At 42.3% G+C, this 19663-nt stretch overlaps 1 long non-coding RNA gene across 1 annotated transcript; it reads right to left on the bottom strand.

Annotated features, from left to right (window-relative positions):
- Positions 1-859: 859 nt before the first annotated feature.
- Positions 860-7600, bottom strand: LOC135454827 (uncharacterized). The gene is made up of 3 exons (XR_010442202.1): positions 7550-7600; positions 2298-2499; positions 860-1322 (listed from the first exon to the last, which is right to left on the bottom strand). It is a non-coding gene; the product is annotated as an uncharacterized LOC135454827 (long non-coding RNA).
- Between the last annotated feature and the right edge of the window lie 12063 nt (positions 7601-19663).

The following is a 19663-nucleotide window of genomic DNA, read 5'->3' on the forward strand; positions in this document are numbered from 1 at the left end:
TAATACAACCTGAAAAAGGAAATGTTATGCTTCATACAGGCTTTCAAAAACTTGAAAAAATGCAACAAGTTTTTAATTATGAAGCACAGAATTATAATATTAAAATTAGTTCTTGAATAAGCTATTTGCTAATCAATATTTACAGTAATATAGTGCTTATTGCTACAAAACTCAATCAACATTTGTTAATGAAATAAGCTATACTGCACCTATAAGAAACACCTTAATCCTCACCTACTTCATATGCATATTATGAAACAGTTTGTAAATAGTTATTAAATATAGTTGATGATCATGATAACTTTATTCTATTAGATATGTAAAGAATTTTGCATTCATTTTACTCCACGAAAATGGACTCAGAGGAAGCTGAAAGAGGCAGACCCTCATGGGGAAGTAGTGGAGAGATGCAAAGAGAGCCTGTGCTGGGTGAAGAGTTACACACGTGCCAGGCAGGCACAGGCTGTGAGAAACCAGAAGCTGCAGAGACTCTCTGAGCATTCTTGATGTGCTGCTGAAGTGGGATGCTGGTGATGAAGATTTAAAAATGCTGACTTCTGATAAAAGAACTGGTTCAGATTCTGTGATTGTGAAATGCATAAATACCTAAATCTGATACCATGGTAACTTGGAAGAAGAGTTCCTACAACTGATTATCCAGATGTCTACAAATATGAAAAACAAGCTGCTCCAGATACTATCTTGATTTCTTTATTTGCCAAAACTCTATTTATATCTTCAGCTCATCTTTATTTGACTACATAGTTTTCCAAGACTACCATATGTCTTTGTATGTTCTCTAAAGTTTTTTTTCCCCCAAAATACAGTTATTCTGTCCCTCTTCTATACCTGCATTGAGACACAGAGCCAGCAAACACCAGAGAGTATTAGAAGCACCACAGGGAACTCTGAAATTACTATCTGTAATTTTAATCCATGAATTTACAGCTTGTAAGAGAGTGTCAGAAGTAGCTGTGATAATTATAAGATAATTGCATTTCCTTTAACAAGACAAAAATACCACCCACACTATAACCAACAACAGCCCAACCAGCTCTTAAGAAATTGGTGTTGAGCTGTCCTCACAAATGGACACTGAATGTTGAAATCCTTTATTACAGCAGTGTTTGAGAAGTTTACCCAGACCTGGGCACATCTCACACTCCTGCTGCCAGTACCCTGCATGCTCCCAGTGCCTGGGCAGATCTGATGGTGCCACACTCCTGTGCATCCTGTGCATGAGCAGGGACTGCAGTTGTACTCCCAGTGCTGCCTCTCACCTGGGTGCCACTTCCTGAGTCAGGACACGCTGCTGTACAGTCCTGGAGAAGCAGCAGGAATTTCTTTTCAGACAGAATTTCATCAATTGTACTCTTCTGTCAGCAGCAAAATCCAGGCCATTTGTTACATAGTTTGGAAGATGGTTCTGCATTTTTAAACTTGTCTTTTGGTGTGGTTTCTAGGTTGTATCCATTATTTTACTTGACACTTAAGAGTGTCCAGAATGCAGGTTTTAGTGTTTATCCTGTAATATCTTCAAAAGATTGGATACTATACTTATGGCTGCCCTCTGCCAAAGATAACTTTCTATCACATTTCCACTTTTTAAAGCAACATAACTGCTCCACTTCTAAAAAAAACCTGTGCAAACAGACTTTGTGAACAAGTGAGCCACAAGAGCTCACTGGTTGAAAACTTTCGAAAAAAATTCTCCTGGCTACTTTACTGTTATGAAATGGCCATCTGAAAGAAAACAAACCTCATGAAAACTGAAGGGAAGAGGAAAGAATAAGAAGAATTTGGTTGCTGTATGAAACCTTGGTACCCCCACATTGTTTTTACCAGTGGGAGATGTCACTACACCACAAGAACAACACAACAGAACTAGGGAAGGGAAAGAGAAGGGCAGAGGTGGTGATCAAGAGAGTGCAATAGTGATGTACTAAGAGAGATTAAAGTGGCTGAGGCTCTTCCACCTGCAGGGGAGGAGGCTGAGAAAATATGTTAAAGGCTTATGAAATCATAAAGGCAGGGGCTGAGATGATATGAAGCTGTTATTTGTCAGACTGGAATGAAGGTACACACACAGAGACTGCTCAGGCATTACAGACTGCCCAGAGACAGGTAATTCATGCTTGGAACTCCCTACCACAGGCTGTAGTAAAGGCAGCAGTCAGCAGGTTCAAAAGCAAACTAGTCAAACTAGGTAACAGGTCTATACATGAATTAAAGAAGAGAATAGGCATGGAATAATCATCTAATATCTCCAATTAGTGCTTGGTCATAATTATGGATACCTGGAAGTGTAAGGTGACAGACCGTTGGCTTGCATGGTGGTCTCTAAATGAACCATCCTCCCCTGCCATGGACAGTGAGAGAGGGGTGGCACAGGTGGGCCTCTGCTCTGGTCCAGCTGGACGCTTCAGACATTCAGGATTCCTTGGATAGGATGATTTCCAGAATACAGACTGAATTCAGATTTCAAATGGGTTCCAATACCTGGAAAATACATCAAAGGGACCTGTAATCCACAAGGGCAAAATGCATCTCTAGGAGCAGGGAAAAAGGTAAAAAGATAAGAGTAAAAAATTATTAATGCCTTAAATAATTATATGCCTCTCCATTGGAATTGTTAAATCTAAAATGGTTAAAAAAGACATAATTTATTATTCTGTTGACAATCCTTCATCCTTTATTCTTTGCCAACAATTTAAAGTTTTTATGAAGATTTTCTTGTCTTTACAGTCTCTTAGATCTCTAATGGCAAGCATTTTAAAGCAATTAATTATGTATGATGATTGTCATCTGACATTTGTTCTGTCTAGTAAGTATCTATTGTAGAATTATAAACACATTGTCTTCCTCCTGCATTTTGAGTGTCATGAATGTTATTAAAGTGATTCTGTCCTGCACAGATGCCTTTCCCTTGAATGCAATATTTCTTAATAAAAACTAAATGCATTAAGTCCCCTTTGATGCTGGAAACTGGTCTAGAGATGGAGAGGGGAATGTACAAAGTATTACAACAATAACACCATGAACTTTATGCTCCTTTCTATTCATGCTTTATTAGCTTCTATCACCCTGAATCAGAGACAGGGTCCCATGATGCTAGAAACTCTGAATATCACAGTGAAAACAAGCATTTCTCTCTGAAAAAACCCCTGAGCAGCTGTGATAGCTGGGGACAATCACCTCCAGAGAGACCTAAGGGACCTGGAGGGACCATGGAGTGTTCTTCAAAATATGAACTGCCTTGGAGGGCAGGAAGCTCTCAAAGTGTGGCAGGAGGCAAAGCAGCACAAGGACCCTGAACAGCTTCTCCTGCCCAGCAGCTGGAAGAAGGAGACAGGTTGTGACATGAGATCCCTTTCAAGGCAATTAGGTCCTGACTCCCTTCACATGAAGCCACTGAGACACAGGAATCAGTAACAGACAAGTGTTCCTCAACCCCAGAGTCTCCAAGGCAATAGGCTGCAAAATTTGGCGTATTCTTAGCTCAACATGGCTAAGATGGACCTAAGGAGCGCCCTGAAGTAGAGCTTCTCTAACTACTGCAGGAGTGGCTTACAGCCTTTGAGACTTGGATGAGGATGGTTGATTTGAGGGACAGGTGACAGAGGGCAGAGGAGAACAGGTCCCCTCTAGTGCGATAGAAGTTTCAAAGGGTGACATGGTGACATTGAGCCTCCATAGCCAAGGGAGCTCTTGCAGAATGCAGATCATGAAGTGAGATTTTGCAGCAGAAGCATGAGCAATGGAGGAAAAAGGGATGGTCTTGACAAAGAAATCTGTGTCATTGTGTTGGCTGATAGACCTGGAGATACAGAGATTCCCCTTAATCATGTGTCAGTACCTTATCCAAGAAATCTCACTTTAGTCAAACAATTTGGAAGAAGTATTGTTGTTGGCTGGGAGCCTCCACTTGTGCTGGCTGTGTAGATATTAAATGTGGTTTCTGTAGCCAGGCAGCTCAGAGGCTCAAGCAGTGATTGAAGACTTGGATTTTGAAAAGTCATACCTACCAAATTCTACTTCAAAGTGTAATATAAAAAGGAAATTCCTGTTAGAGGCAGCACACCATCCTAGTAGGGAGAGACTTCCAAATAGGTCCAAAACATTTAACACTTAGGAGCATCACCCTGTTTCAACAGAGGTCACCTGGATGCCAAGCAGCAATTATTTACATGCTGTGTACCCTGATGAAAGGTACATGCCACGAGGCAGAGATCCACTGCTCTGGGTTCAAAGCTTGCAACTCAGCCCTCAGCAAAGAGCAAAAGTGGAAGTGTGACCTCAAGATGTGAAATTACTCATTAACCAAGAGCAGCAGGAGCAAAACTCAGCACCAATGGGATTTGTTACTCCAACCACTCATCATCAGTGAACACTTTGTGTATCAGCTGCTAACAATGCCCAAGGATCTTCCAAAAGAATGGTATACAGGGTGGCTCACAGCTACATTTTATGTGGAGTATTTAAAAATAAGTGAACATTCAAATATTTAAATTGAAATAACATTATTTAACATGCTTATTTGTTTAAAACAGTGGAAGATTTACTAGTTGTTGAAGCATTGTTGGTTTTTGTATCTATCTCAATATTTGGTTTGGGATACAAATGTGTTTTGTGTTTGGTTTTTGCAAACATGAGTGTTGGAGATGGCTTTCTTGTGACACAGGCTTACTTAAAGCAACGTATTTCTTGTAGCTTTTCAGCATTTGCTTCTAAACCCACCATTTAATGAAGGATAAACTTGTAAAACCTTATGAGAGTTATCTTGCCCATGCACTGTGTTTAGTTTCACAGTTAAATCACGAATGAATCTCTTTGATGAGAAGGGGATTTTGCAGATGAAAAGTGCCAAGGTCTAGTGTGGGTTGTACTGATTTGTGTGAAGTCACTCTGTCCCTCCCAGGTGGGGACACTCGAGTGCCATCCTGCACATCCACACTGCCCAGGAGCTGGTCTGGCTTCTGGCCCGCCTAAAGTACCTAAAGCCCTATCAGTAATTTAGAAGGTGCTTTTAGAATCTTTTCAATTTGTGAACCTTGAGTGTTTTACAGCGAGGTACAGAATGCAGAAAACGTCACCTTGCTGCTGGCATGAAGCTTCCCTTTGTTCCTCACTGCCGGCTGTCTCAGCCAGCCCGTGAGCCCCTGTTTATCGAACACAAAGGGGAAAAAGGGAACAGAACCGGAGCCCGGCAGGGAGCGGTTTCCGAGGCTGGCTCGGGCTGTGGGGACACCATTAGGTGGCAGCAGAGCCCGAGGAACGAGACCCCGCGTCCCTCGAGTCCGGCCGTGCCCCAAATGTCCTTTCTTTCCTCCATGGCACCAGGGTCGCCTTCAGGGGATTTTAAAAAGGAACTTCTAAAGCAAAACACTTGCTCTTCATCAATGTGATACACTGCAGCTCTTCTTAAAGCATATTAACTCTAGAGAGTTTCCAGTCCTTAAATACTTTGATACTTTCCCCTGCTAGCAATGTGTCCGGCCCATTGGGAACACAGGTCTGCACAATGCCCAGGGCTCGGTGGCTCTGCCACACACACACACACGACAATCCACAGTGTCCCGAGGTAATCCCAGCACTGGAGCCCCCACACTTGTGTTTGCCCCACTGCAAGAAATGCTCTTGTACAGCAAAGCTGACACAGGCTGGATGCACTGATGGGTGCCCTTCTCTCCTCTAGTCTTAGCTCAGTTTGGAGCAGACCCTGTGGAAAACCATAACATTAACCCAAGTTTTACAGTTCCGGTATTTCAAACCCCCTAATGGTGTTCTAACCAAGAGTGTCATCCACTGAAGGGGACACCCTTTGCTATGACTTTTACCCCTGACCTTTCCTGCACAGCACATTTTGTTCCTGTGACCCAAGCACAACTGTTAAGCTGTCACATCCATGCAGAATGAGGACTTAGAGCTGGCGTTAGCAACTCACTGCTTATTCACAGACTGTGACAAGAAGACAGATCCACAAAGTAGGATCCAGCCCTTCAAGATGGCAAATTTGGAGCATGCTGGTTGGCAAAAGAATGAGTTTGTGTTAGTTATGTCTTGTGTTATTTGTCTTCTTCATGGTGTTCACTGGATATGCCTTTACTCCTTATTGCCTGTAGGTAGAGATGTGATGAACATGGTTTGGCAGGAAAAGTTTAGATTGGATCTTCTTACAATAAATCACTAAAGAAAAGAAATCCTTATGTGATGTATTTCCCCAGCATGACCAAAAGCCTGTCCCCAGTCAAAATGGCATCCTCCATTCTGTAATGGCTTCAATTCTGGCTGCATGCAAGCAGACAGATGCTCCCAGCCCCTGTCTCTGGGTGCATGTCCAGTCCCAGGGAGCCCATCCTTTCATGTGTTAAAATAAGGGAGTAACACATAGGACAGACAAACCACAAGTGTCCACATGAGTGAGAAAGCATGGAATGAGTTAGAGGAGTTGTTCTGCTACCTTGCATCTGGCTCCCAGTCCATGATTTTCACACTTGCTTTACCTAAAGGACCTTTTCCAAAGCAGGTGGAATAGCAGTGCTTCTCAGTGCTTGACAGTTCCTTCTGCATTCCTCAATTCCCCTTCAGAAAAACAGGAGTGGCAGAAGGATTGCCACAGCAAGTGATGACTGTCAACTTCTGCTGTTTCTTCTCATCGTTCCCAGAGATTTAATTATTTAAAATTTAAGAATACTTTACATTTTAAGTCACCTTAATTTCTAGTTCTTCATCACTAAATATTGTTATCATTTTCCTTCAGATTATACCAGTGACTTCAGAAAGCTCCAGCACAACAGAACAGTCTATAACTGATCTGTGAAACCCCAAGATCAAGAAGTTGTTGTTTTTTTATTAATGCTATTCATTCTCAAAATAAGAGAACATGAAGAAAGTTCTTAATGCTTCAAATAATCAAATCACAAAGTAGGAAACCATCTAAGTTTTAAATCAAATTCATCAGTCATGATCTCTGAGAGGGCTCCCCAGTGACAAGAAGCAGGGTAAAGACAAAAATAATTTTTCAGCAGCATTTACATTGTATTCTATATTGCAAAATAGGTCTCCAAATTCTAACAGAATTCTCCATTGCTTACCTTACCCTATTAAAGAAAGACAAAGAGTCTAGGGAGAACAGAGCTTCCATGGCTTATGGCTTTTAGAAATTACCTGCTAAGTGTGTAATTTTAAAGTGATTGTCTTCCATTAGGACTACAATAAACAGCATGGTGGAAAATTCTATCTGATTACCTTTTCTAATGAGCTGCAGGAGGTTGTGGAGGCCAGAGCTGTAGAATCTTAAACATTTCACTACTGATTACAAACCTGCCTCTGAATTAATCAGATAATGAAGTGCATAGATGTAATGAACCTTATGCTGATCAACAAATTATTAGTGATCCTTGCAGATTTTTGGCAGGTTAAACACCTTTTTTTATAAGATTTCCTTAAGTAGAAAGTTTATAAAAAGTATGTGCTCTATATATAGTTTTTAATGCAATAATCAGTAGATATAAACTTTATAATTTACACAATTATTGAATTTACTCACAGTGTGTTTAAGTTCCTGTTGGGGCTCCGGGGGGTTGTTATTATCACAGATGCAGTTTAATTGAGACAGCAGCAATTAAAGATGAGCTAAATCTTGAGAACCTTTAAGTACAATCTCACTGGAACAGGTGGAGCTCTGACTCTGGAAATGAGAGAACAGGTTTTAGACATTGCCAATATTGGTGCTGTGGACAAGCCCAAATTCCTAAACCCAAACCCTCCCTTTTGGTAGAACTACTCCCCATGCCAGCATTACACTGCCCCTGCCCTGGTCTCCACCCTGCATTGTTCCCCCTCCAGCCATTTCTTTTCCCTCCATGTTTCATTCCTGTAGCTGGAGTTCAATTATACACTTCCATTTTGCAGAACAACTGCCCAGTTGTACCTGGCTGGGCAGGAGAACAAATCAAGTGGGTGCCACTGGGGCACACGTTTGCCCTGTGCTGTGCCCTGTGCTGGGCCTGCTCCCTGGGAGACACAGCCAGAAATGGCCTCACCTCCTCATCTGCTCTTTCTCCTGAGTTTGGGAGTGCTCTGCTCTTGGGATCCCTTTTGATTTTCTGCTTAGTCACCAGCTTAATACTCACTGAAAGATCAAAGTTATTACTGTTAAAATCTAATATACTGCTCTTGGCTACTGATGGATCTGGGGTATGGATGAGATAGACCTTTGCTCTGATCCAGGATGGCATGTCTTATGTTCCTATTATCACTTAAAATTTACTTTCCCCAAGGGGATGTGCTTGTAGAAGTCCATCTGTCAAGTGATTCATGAGAAGTGGACATAAAAGAGAACTGAATATGACTAACTGAATACATTAAAAAAATTAAACAAGTATCCCTGGCAAATGAATACTTGAAAGATCTCAAATAAAAACACTAAGAACTTGAATTTGTCACCTCTCTAGTCTCTGTTTTGCATTTTAAATGGTTGCACCTTTGATGAAACATTTTTTTAATGTTAAGTATTGCCCTTTTCTTATAAAAACATATGTGGCTTTTCCTTTCTATCTCAGTTGTTTTGGATTAAAAGAAGAAGAGGCAATTACGGAAATATCAAAGAAAGAGACAGAAGCAATGGCATGGATCAAATTATTATCTCATTGAAATCCAGGGCCTGCTATTTGCAACTTCAGTCAGACCAGGATTCATCCTCAGTGCCTGGAACAGTGGCAAATTGGTTTTAATCTCTGCACATTTCTCATCTGTGCCCAATATGATTTATCCTGCAATGCTCGGTTCTTAGTATTTGTCTGGATGGCTTTTAATAAAGATTGAATAAAAATGCCAAACTTCTTTTGTAAAGCAAATTTTGTAAGAAATTTAATATTTATTTCAATTCCCAGCTTCAAATGTTCAGGGTCACTATGAAAGTAGAGCTGTTTCATAGACTTTTTGAAAGTACTTTTTCCAATGTTTGCTGCCAAGGAGTGAGAATAAGCTCAATTTTATGACAGTAACCATTTTACACATTATTCCCAATATCAGTGTGTATCTTTCAAGTGGTGCCATGTGTGTTGTAAACCAGGTATCATTGTGATTCTGAGAGGGCATAATCAGAATAGGTCAGCCAATAGATATGTGAGAGGTGGAAAGACACAACACTGACACTCTCATAAAATACTTTGATAATCTGATTTTTCTGCTAAATGCAGATAGAGAATTGATTACTGTGGGTTTGAGAGTGACATGCCTCTAAAATGTCTTTTTCTAAGTATGATTTTGAACACAAATTGTCTCATTGCTTTGGAGTTTTCATGAAAGGCTTAATTCATAATGTTAGAAACCAAGACCTTACCAGTTTCAGGAGATAAAGACATATATATGGAAACAGGAGATTGGGTTTATCCTCAGCAAATATCCACACACTCAGAAATGAATCCTCACTATTTAACATAGCAGCCTTTGCTATAAATTAGCCCACTATCTCTTATCCTGTGTTTGTGTGCCTAAGGAGTGATGATTTTAAAATGCAAATATAAAATAGAAACACCATTTACATGTTTGGGGTCTTGCAGCTTCCCTCATGACTTTTCTAAATTTAATGAAGACAGTTCTCTCAGCCTTTCCTCACAGGTCATGTTTTCTAAATCTCTCAGTGCTTTAGCTCTCCCTCTCTTTCTCTGCCTCCCCACTTTTGCTCTTTTCAGACTGCAGAGTCCAGACGAGATCCAGCAATCTGGCCCGAGTCTCACAAGTGCTAAATTGAGCAGAGCAGCCACCCCCCATTTCCATATGTGCCTTTTGCAGACACATTCAGCCTGGGATGGATGACAGATCTTCATGCCATGCAGCTACTAACCAAGAGCAAAAATCATTCTTGATTTTCAGCTGATTAAATGGCTGAGAGTTACCAAATTTCCAGGTGTGCCAGAGCTGAGCAGGCTCGGTGCCATCCCAGCTGTGGAGTATGGTAAGAAGGCAGTGCAGAGAGGGCTCAGTCCAGAGAGGGCTATTTGCTAGAGCATCATGATGGGTCAAAGAAAGTTCTTGGCAGGCAACACAAGCTCTTGGTCAGATGTTATGCAGTCCTGGTTTATATCTTGTTTTTAATGTATGAAATTCTTGTGAAGTTCTTCAATAACAAAACTCCTGTTGCTCTTCTGCATGTTGTTCCAATGTCTGAAAATCTACAGACTGAAAATCTAGGTGCTTTTGTTTACAGAGGCTTGAATTCACATATTTGCCACTGAAAGTTATTGCCCATCCATTTAACAAATCTAACATTTCCACATGGCTCCCAAATTCCCACACCTCAAGGTCCTTCAGGACACACAGTTAAAATTAGATTGGAAGTCTAAAATGGTGTAGACAGATACTTCATTTATCTGTAAATCTTTAAACAATGGAAGACATGCAGAACACTAATGGGTCAATGTATATTCATTAAATGAAGTTGAGAATTCAGGCAAGTCTATAAAGTGGTTTTTCTTTGTAATTTTCTCTAATTTTCCTATGTCTTCTTAGAAAGAGTTTTGGGGCATTCAGTGGACATTCACAAGCAAAAACTACTGCTATGCAAGTGGATTAGAATCTGGGTGGGGCTTTAAAGAGAACAGAATAGATGATTGAATAAACAGGAATGGAATAGAATAGAAAAGAAGAAAAATAGATCATTTTATAATACATGCATGCAGAGGGCTAAATTCACTGCTGCCATCAGTTGCTCTAACTCTCTTGATTTAAATGAATTTCTGTCCATTTACTCCAATCTGACCAGATGTGCTGGCCAAGTACATTTGAAAGCTTCCAGAGTATCTGGTCACAGGACTGAGGACTCTCTGGATTAACTGCCTGTACAGATTTGAGTAACCCAACCACCACACATTCACCAATCACTCAGGCCTGCTGGCACCCTGCACCTGTGGCTGCTTTCTGACTTGTGCAGAGCTGTGAAGGCTGCAAGTCAAATCCACTTTAGCTGAGCAAAGCACCTCGGATGCCAGTTTTTGAATGGATAGCTCTATAAATCTCAGTGTGGCCTTTTGAACTGTATATTACTATAGAACTGTGGGAAATCCCTTTTGGGAGAGAAGTGGCACAGTTGATATTTATCACTGCAAAGTCTATTGCAACACACTGTCTCTTCCCTTTGAAATAAAAGCTTTTGAATAACAGATGATCAACTATATTCACACCCCAAGCGAAACCCAAATATTTCTGGCATTTTGCCAGTATCGGCTTGGGTGTGAAATATTTGACATTTTGCATTAATTTTTTACAATAATAAAAGCACTTTCTCAGCTAAAATCTCCTTTGCCATCCAGGAAGTGCCACTGGGCTTGCAGCTGCTCCAGACTCCTGCTCAGTAAATCCATGTCCCACGAGTGAAGGGAGCTGCAGTCCTGGGCACTGAGCTCCCTGGGCACATACAGAGGCCACCATGGCACAAACACTGACCCCACCTACAGTGTGAGCAAGAGGAATTGCTTTGGGATATATTCTGATAAAGGCAATTGCATTAATCTATGCTCGTGACCAGTGAAACAAGGCTGCTGTGCAGTCTGTGTGCAATGTGGCTGAGTTAGCACCAACACAGGCATCTTACCTCAGCAGTTCCAAAATCTCTAGCTCTGCAACCTGAATGTAGCATTAACTTATCTTCCTCTCTCATGTATTGACATTTCTTTCCTTTGGGGAAGGAGGCATAAGATTTTAATGAACTCAGAAAGAAGATGTTAACCTTGTAGGAGGGATCAGTCACAGAGTCCTGAGTTAATTTATATCATTTGGTCATTTGAGTGTTGCTGCTAACAGGGTCAGTGCTCCTCTCTCCAGGAGATGAGCAGTCACCCACTAAACTCCACTTGTGGACAGTTTTGGGAACAGAGGCTGGTCAGTCTGTGAGGACCCATGGAGTGAAGGCTGACAGATTTCAGACCATGGAGCTGCCCAGCTCCTGCTGATGTGCACTGAGGGAACAGACCATCCCTTCTGCAGGACCTTCCTGAGAAAGCAGAGCTGTCAGTCCTACTTCCAGTGTCTCAACCAAACTGTCTTAGCTGTAATTAAATAGAAATAGAGAGGAGGAATAAACCTTTGTCTCCCTACTACAACAGTCACTTCTAGCATTCACTTCATCTCCAAGGAGAGATCTGCCACGGGGAATTTCACAGGACAGAAAGAATGCTGCCACTTGTGGATATGAATTTTTACAAGGGAACACTTGTAGGTATGAGGTTTAGGCTCTCACTTGTGGTTCATTTAAAGACATCTACCCTGGACTTGATTTAAAGGCATGAAAGCTCCTCATGATGCAGACAGAAAGCCAAGACCCTTGACCCTCTAGATCCATGATCTGAACAAAAGTTTTTGCTTAAATTGCTCAGAAGAATTTGTAATCACTTCAGGACTTCCATAATCTTCCTATAGCTGAATCAGGAATGGTTTCATACTTCAAATGCTCTCTTCCTTGAAAGGAGTAAATAACTGGGTTTTGCCTCTTTAAACAGGAGAAGTTGCATCATGAGACACAGTCCCATGAGATCTCCAAGTTATGTGAGCTTCCCTTCTGGTCAGTGGACACTGTCAACAGCAGAATTGCAGTCGGCAAAAGTCTTGGAGCATTTGGATGCTCCCTAACTTCCACCTAACCCTATTCTACAATTGTATTTCTACCAAAAAATAATTGAAAAAAAAGTGTAAAAAGCAAAAAGTCCCTATACCTTAAAGGTATTTGGTTCTATAACAGTGGATCTACATAGGCATCTGCTGGCCAGAAGACTTCCCTCATTTATGATGTTAAGGGTTGGGATACATGACCTAGTGGGCAGGAAATTAGGCACATGCACAACTTACCCTCTTTCAGACTCACACAGAAACAGGATAAAGAGAAGCTGGTGGGGGGAAGAGGATGGAGCAAGAGGGAATCAGAGACAGAACAAGCACAGTTGTTCCAGCTCCTCATCACATCGTTTTTATCTGTGATCACCTCCAGCTTTGCATGGGGTGCTTTGGGACAGCCCTGGCTGTGTGAACAACCATGGGCATGTGATGCTCAAATGAGAACAAAAGGCACTGTGAAACCCATGTACACTCCATGCTGCCTGAAGTATTGAAAGCCACTTTTAGGAGACAATTTACAGAAAAATAAAAAAGTTTACAAACTGGTTTATGAGACAGTTAAATGGTTCTTGAGGGGGGGTCTTTATAATTGAATTATAAGAACAAAAGAAATCTGAGGAGCAGGCAGAGGCCTTAAGGCCCAACATGCTTGACCTCATTTGGTTTAATTGCACTGCTGGCTCCCTCACTATAACCTTCACTTGGACAACAGTCTCTGGAAATCATTTAAACTCCTTGCTTCAGTTGCCTTTGCTAGAGATTTAGTCAATAATTTTATTGCCTCCTTGGTAAGTTAGCTCTGAGTGCTCCAGTCTTTAATTAAAAACCTCTTAGGTTTGAATCTTTTAGCAATATGAGCATATTTATCAAAGATCATTATCAGAACCTTCTGTAAATTTTATAACTTCCTCCTAATCATCTTGGGGATGCTGTTTTCCATTGTGGATGAACCCAGGTCCCCTGGAGCAGGGCACAGAGCTGAGGGCAGGCAGCTCTGCACAGCTCCTGGAGGAACAGTGAGGTGCTGGTGGGAGGGTGCCCAGGGCAGCAGGGACAGCAGGGACAGCAGGGACAGCAGGGAAGTGTCTGCAGCTGGGGCTGAATGGGCCCAGGGGAGGAACCACAGCACTGGGAATCCCTGTGCCACCCCTGCCACCTTTGTTACTACGGCCAGGGGCTAACAGGGTGCAGATTTTGTCTTCCTGTGTGCTGCTAGTGGCTACAGCAACATGGATACCACAGTCCCCAAGACTTCCCTTCCTTTGTACATTGAAAGTGTTAAATTTGAAGCAAGCCCTTCTTGAGAGTCTTAGCTTCAGACTGACTTTTTCATATCTGCCCTCCATTAGCTTTTTATTTTTAATATTTAGGTTATTTCTTTTAAAATCAGGTCCTGTTCTTCAGGAGGGTTTCTGTTCAACCTTTCTGAATCACAAATTCAGTGCCACATGATTTCAACTCTAAGTGATCAGAAGTGAATGCCTTCAAAACTGGAAATAGTAATTCCTCTTCTGAACTCAATTGTGATGTTCTGGCATCAGAGCAGGGGTTAACAGTGAAATGGGCACCACTAAAACACTAAAACTCCTGGTAAAGTGATTCTGTCAGGGCTCAGTACTCCTGTGAGAGGGCTGGGGAGGATGCTTTTCTTGGGAGTATGTTTTGGAAACACTTGGGTCTGATCCTGGCCTGTCTCATGCTCTGAGTCCTCACACGAAGTGTGCCCAGTGTGGTCCCTGGGCAGGGGGATGGCCTGTGGGGACGGGGCTGGGACAGACACGAGCAGGGCTCAGGGGCTCTGTCCCCATGGTCCCCAGTGAGGGCTGCCAAGGCAGCTCAAGCTTCCTTGCCAAGATATACTCAGAGATGGCACCTTTTTCACCTGTCCATAGTCTTCCAGCCTCCTCCCAGGGCAGGATCCACCCAGGCAGATCTGAGGAGGATTTCTTGAAGGATACAGCACCCAGCAGCAGGCAGCTCTGGCTCCTCACTGCCTGCAGGCAATGGGAATGCTCAGCAGTTCCCTGGAGAGGTTATCTAGGGCTGGAGAGACCCTCCTTGCACCTCTGTTCCCACATAAAATTTGAGAACAACCTGCTTCCTACCATCAGAAGTTCAGCCAGATCTCTCATAGGCAGGGTCCTGGGCACCAGGGCTGGCTGTCACACTGTCCTCCAGCCCCAGGATAAGGCACAACCTTTCTGCCTCAGTTTCCCTTTCTGCAAAATTAGGGTAATTGTAGTGGACACCTCAAGAGGGAGGGGGTTCAGAGAGATTAATGAGCTCTTTGTAAAGTGCTTTGAATATGAATATTGCTATGGATAGTAAGTGCTAACTATCAATTATTAAGTGGGAGTCAGGTTTCAGGAGCTTTATATCAGGGAAAGGTTAAGGAAGTGCAATAGCAGAAGATATGTAATGAAGCTCAGTACTGCCCCATAGCACTGGCTGTGAGAAGCTAATATCCACAGGAAAATTCCAGCTCTGTAGCCTATGCAGAGTATTTTGCTCTGCTGCTATAATGATGACACTTAGAATTAGACCGACATAACCTAGAGAGCTCTGGGGACTCATCATCTCTGAGATTTCACTTAATTATTGGCAAACTCTGTCATTTAGTATCCCAAGCAGGCTGCACTATGTATAACCAACACATCTAATTTGATTTCATCTTGAATTGCTCCTATGAGTGGTCTTGAATGGGACCGCATCTGGTATCTTGGCAACGTCCCTTCTTCTCGTGGAGAGAGCTGTCCTTGAATCCATAAAATGGATCTCCTGCAGCAGGGGGGGAGTGGGCATGGGGGGGAACCCTCTGGGAGCACACAAAGGGAGGCTTGGCTTACATGCACATCTGACATGTTTAGGTTTTTAATACTTTTTTTTTTGAGATAAATTATATCCATGAATCTTGGTGTAAATATTTTTTTTAGCTAGGGCAGTGGATTTAAGAAGCACTTAGGATACTTGATCCTTAATTTAAGCTTTCAAGAAGGAATTTGTTGCTGGTTTGTGTGGACAAAACATTATTGCTTTCCTCTATGTGATATACAATTAGAAGGTGGTGTGGGAGATCAAGTGTACATTTCAAGGAGTAAAGCAAGCTAATCATAAAAGAATAATCAGAAGGTGATTTTTCTGTGTAACTGAATGAGGTTCAGAATTCTGGCATGTAGGACATCAGGATCACTCAGCTTCCCACTAACTCAAGATTTCTCTGTCCAGCCAGCCCTCCCTGCTGGCAGCTGGCTTGTGAAGAGGAAAAATCATCCCCAGTTTTCATGTACACCATAGAAATGAGAGACAATTCACAACTCGTTTCCTTCTTCAGGGTTTGGATCTTACAGTTTACATAGGAATAAACCCAGGTGAAGGAATGAGTGGTTTCCATACAGGATGTGCATTCTGCTGTGCTGATGGGGGAAATGTTCAGATAGAGAATATACATATACTTCTGTGCCACAGTTTCAGTAACTTCTCTCAATTTCTATTACTCTGTGATAAAATGATATTTCCTGAATTACAGGAATTTTCTGTCACTTAAGACTTTCTGTTCCCTTTTGCTGCAGCAAACTTAAATCACTGCATTTTCCTTCTGGTCACTAAGACCTAATCCTGTAAAGCTGAGAGCACAAGGACTCTTGTCCTATGTTTCTAGAGGAGGAATATCTTACAACATTTGTGATCTAAATTGCAATACTCTCCCTTTGTGTCACAAACTGGACATCCTTGGGACTCATGTTTCAAAAGAAGCATGGTCCTTCCAGCTGTGAAAGACAGAGGCACATCAGGAAGAAGCTCAGGACTAAATTGAACAAAACAGTTCAGGTTTTGTTTTATGCTCTGTAACTCAAAGTTACACTTTTTTCAGTCTTCTCCTTGCCATTCCCAGACTACCAAATTAAAGTTTCAGTGGGATTAAAATACAGATTAGAACCCTGAACATTACCAACTACTTGGTAACTTGGTGAACTTCTGTGAGCTTACTTGACAAACTCACAGAACTTTTTATTTTCTCAAAGGAAGATCCAGTCTTATCCTATTCAAAAGAAAGCTCTGGTCATTTCTTGCTTTAAAGACAGACCTTTTACCAGCATCTAGGATTGCAGAAACTCTTATTTACAGTGATAGTGTCTATTTACTCCTTTACCTTGCTCAGTTCTCTCCAGCAGAGTGAAACCACAGTACCACGTGCACTTGTGAATATACTGGTTTTGAGTGGTTGGAGTACATTCATCAGCTCTAATAAAGTGCTCAGTGCTTCCTGGATGTACAGGATATGAATCACATAATGTGAAGAAGATGACCACATAGCATCCTCATTACTGAGCTGGGGCAGTGCTCTGCTGCCTGCAGAGCAGCTGTGCTGGTGTGTGACTCTGCACATGTCAACAGACTGAGCTAAGGGAGGGAGATGGATGCAATTCTCTCCTCAGGCACACAGGAGTTAATTATGAAAAGGTGTGATTTTTGATTGGTATTTTCTTGTGTGATTACATCCCTGACTTAACATGCCTTCATTCTGACTATTCCTCCCAGTAACAGCATTAAGGTTTCAAGTACAGAGTGATAATTGCTATCAATATTTGCACTTCAGGTTTGGTCAGATGGAGGAACTTCTATGACCTTCCAAAAAAATGGATTAAAAAAATGATGCTAACATCAGGATAGTTGGGGTGATTTATAAGGGGGGCAATGTTTGGAATCAGGATGGAGTTGGCAGTGTTGCTGGGACATCTCTAAGTAACCCCATTGCAGCAGAGTTCCTGCAACCTGAGACCCACACTGAGTGGGACACTTCCAGTTTGTGCACTGGTTCCACTACACTTCAACAAAGCTGGGCTAACTAGCAAAGAAAGCATTTATAAGCATCTATGAAAATAAGTGATGTCAGGATAAAACTAATCAGAACAAAGGGACTTGTGCCTATTTTAAAGTATAAGCAGATCTGGCTTTAATTGCTTTTTTGAAAACTTTTGCTCAATGTGGGCCTTTCTTCAATTTAGAGAATAACATACAATTTTTGGTTACTTTTAGATTCAAACCATTGCTGGCATTGTGCAATGGAACAGTTTTTAAAAAATATTCCAGGGCAGTCCTTTGATTAAAAAACTTGATGACTGCCAGACTAGACAATCTCTTGGGGCCTCTGCCAGGCTTATGGTTCCATGATTTGTCATCACTCTGGAAAAGACTCTGCTCTCATTCCTATCTGTGTAGCTGCACTGTCTTCATTTTACACAATGAAGAGATGTGGAGAGGCTGAAGTAGCTTGCCAAGAACCAAAAGGGGATCAGTGATCACATCTGGGCAGAACTCAGCCTTCTTTTTTCCTCTGTATAAGCAAAGAGCACAGCCTCTGACAGAACTGCCCAGCTCTTGGAGCTACCTTCCCTACAGACCTTGGTGCCTGATCCTTCCAGTCAAATGCCAGTTCCACAAGCAATGATTTTCATTAATTCCTTTAGCATTCCTTCATTTCTCCCTCCTCCTTCCCATTTTTTTCCTAATTCCATCTCTTCACACACCCCTGACATCACCTGCGTGCCTTCCCAGGCCTCCGTTGCCACTCTGTTCCCATCACTTCCTTCCCAATGGCTTTTGGGGTCACAGAAAGAGTGAACACATGTGCAGAGGTGGGAAGAGGAATTGGAGACAGGTTTGATTTGTGGGAAAGGTAAAAAGGCTGAAGAAGAAGACCCAGCCTGTGCTGGCCTTACCATAAACTGCAGCTTATGAAAACTCTCATGAAAGAATTTAACACAGAATTACCAGGAAATGCCAGGAACATTTCAGCCTCCCTCCTCCTTTTTACCAACAGGTACAACATGCCAAAGCATATGACACACTCACAGCCACAAGACTGCAGAGTTCCTGTCCTTATTTAAATCAAACCTGCAACAACCCCTCAGTATTTGGCTTCCAAGAAAAATGACTGCACAGTGATTTTGTCTGCCTATTCCTTGTCCCAGTAATGTTTCAATTGGATGGCAAATTTCTAGGAAAATGTTTCAAAGCTATTAAGTTCCCACATGTTTCATGAAAGTGAGTGCCTGGACAGAAGATGAAAGTCTTTGCCATAAAAAGTTCCTATGCCTCATAACAGAGATCTGGAAGAGGTCATGTGGTTGCCCATCCTGCTCTGAGCTAGGCTAAAACATCTACATTTTCCTCAGTGAAGGATTTTTGAGTCTTTATCTCATCTGGAAAGCCTCTAGCAAGGGGATGCCTCATCACCCCCTGACCAACCCAGAACTGCCACCTAAGCTTTTCCTTCACACACTGCTGGCATGTCAGCTTGGTATGGAAGACAGTTTTAGGGAAATGTAAAAAAAGAAGGAAAATAGAAAAAGGAAAATACTTCTGGGTAACAGCCAGCTCTGTATCCTGATACAGATAACACAGCAGCTGTCTGTAGAGGCAGATCCTTTCAAAATTTAAAAGATTATTTGGAGAAATCTGTCCCAATAGTGCCATAAGCACAGAACAAAACAGCAGTGCTGGAAGTTGCCAATTTGTTGCTGACAATGCTTTGTGTCACTACCCTCATTTTGGAACACGAGATGGAAAACACAGTCCTAATACCTACTTATCTCCAATAGCCTCTGCCCCTTGTTCATTTCATTTTTGGTATAAATCTACTCTCCACATCATATCCTTTAGTGAAAGCGAGGGACCTGGGGCTAAGTGTGTGTAAATATCACCCAGACATTGCTCAGCCTTGAATGCAGGCGGGGCAGCGTGCTCTGTTTGAAGTGTGGGAGGTGAGAGGACACAGCAAAGCCACCTCCACTGAGGAGAGGGAGCACACAGCCAAACCCATCTTCATTGTAGAGATGCAACACAGAGCAAACCCACCTCCACCGAGGAGATGGAGCACAGAGCAAACACACCTCCACCGAGGAGATGGAGCCCACGGTGGCCTGGCCCAGGGCTCGGCGGTGCTGAGGGCACACTGGGGCCACTCACCGAGCTCGCCCCGCGGCCACCGAGCGGAACCCAGCAGAGGGCACTGCTGAACCAGCGCCTGCAGAGGCTCTCCCCGGGCAAA

The sequence above is a fragment of the Zonotrichia leucophrys genome, chromosome 15 (assembly GCF_028769735.1).
Source record: "Zonotrichia leucophrys gambelii isolate GWCS_2022_RI chromosome 15, RI_Zleu_2.0, whole genome shotgun sequence".
Classification (NCBI taxonomy): Eukaryota; Metazoa; Chordata; class Aves; order Passeriformes; family Passerellidae; genus Zonotrichia; species Zonotrichia leucophrys.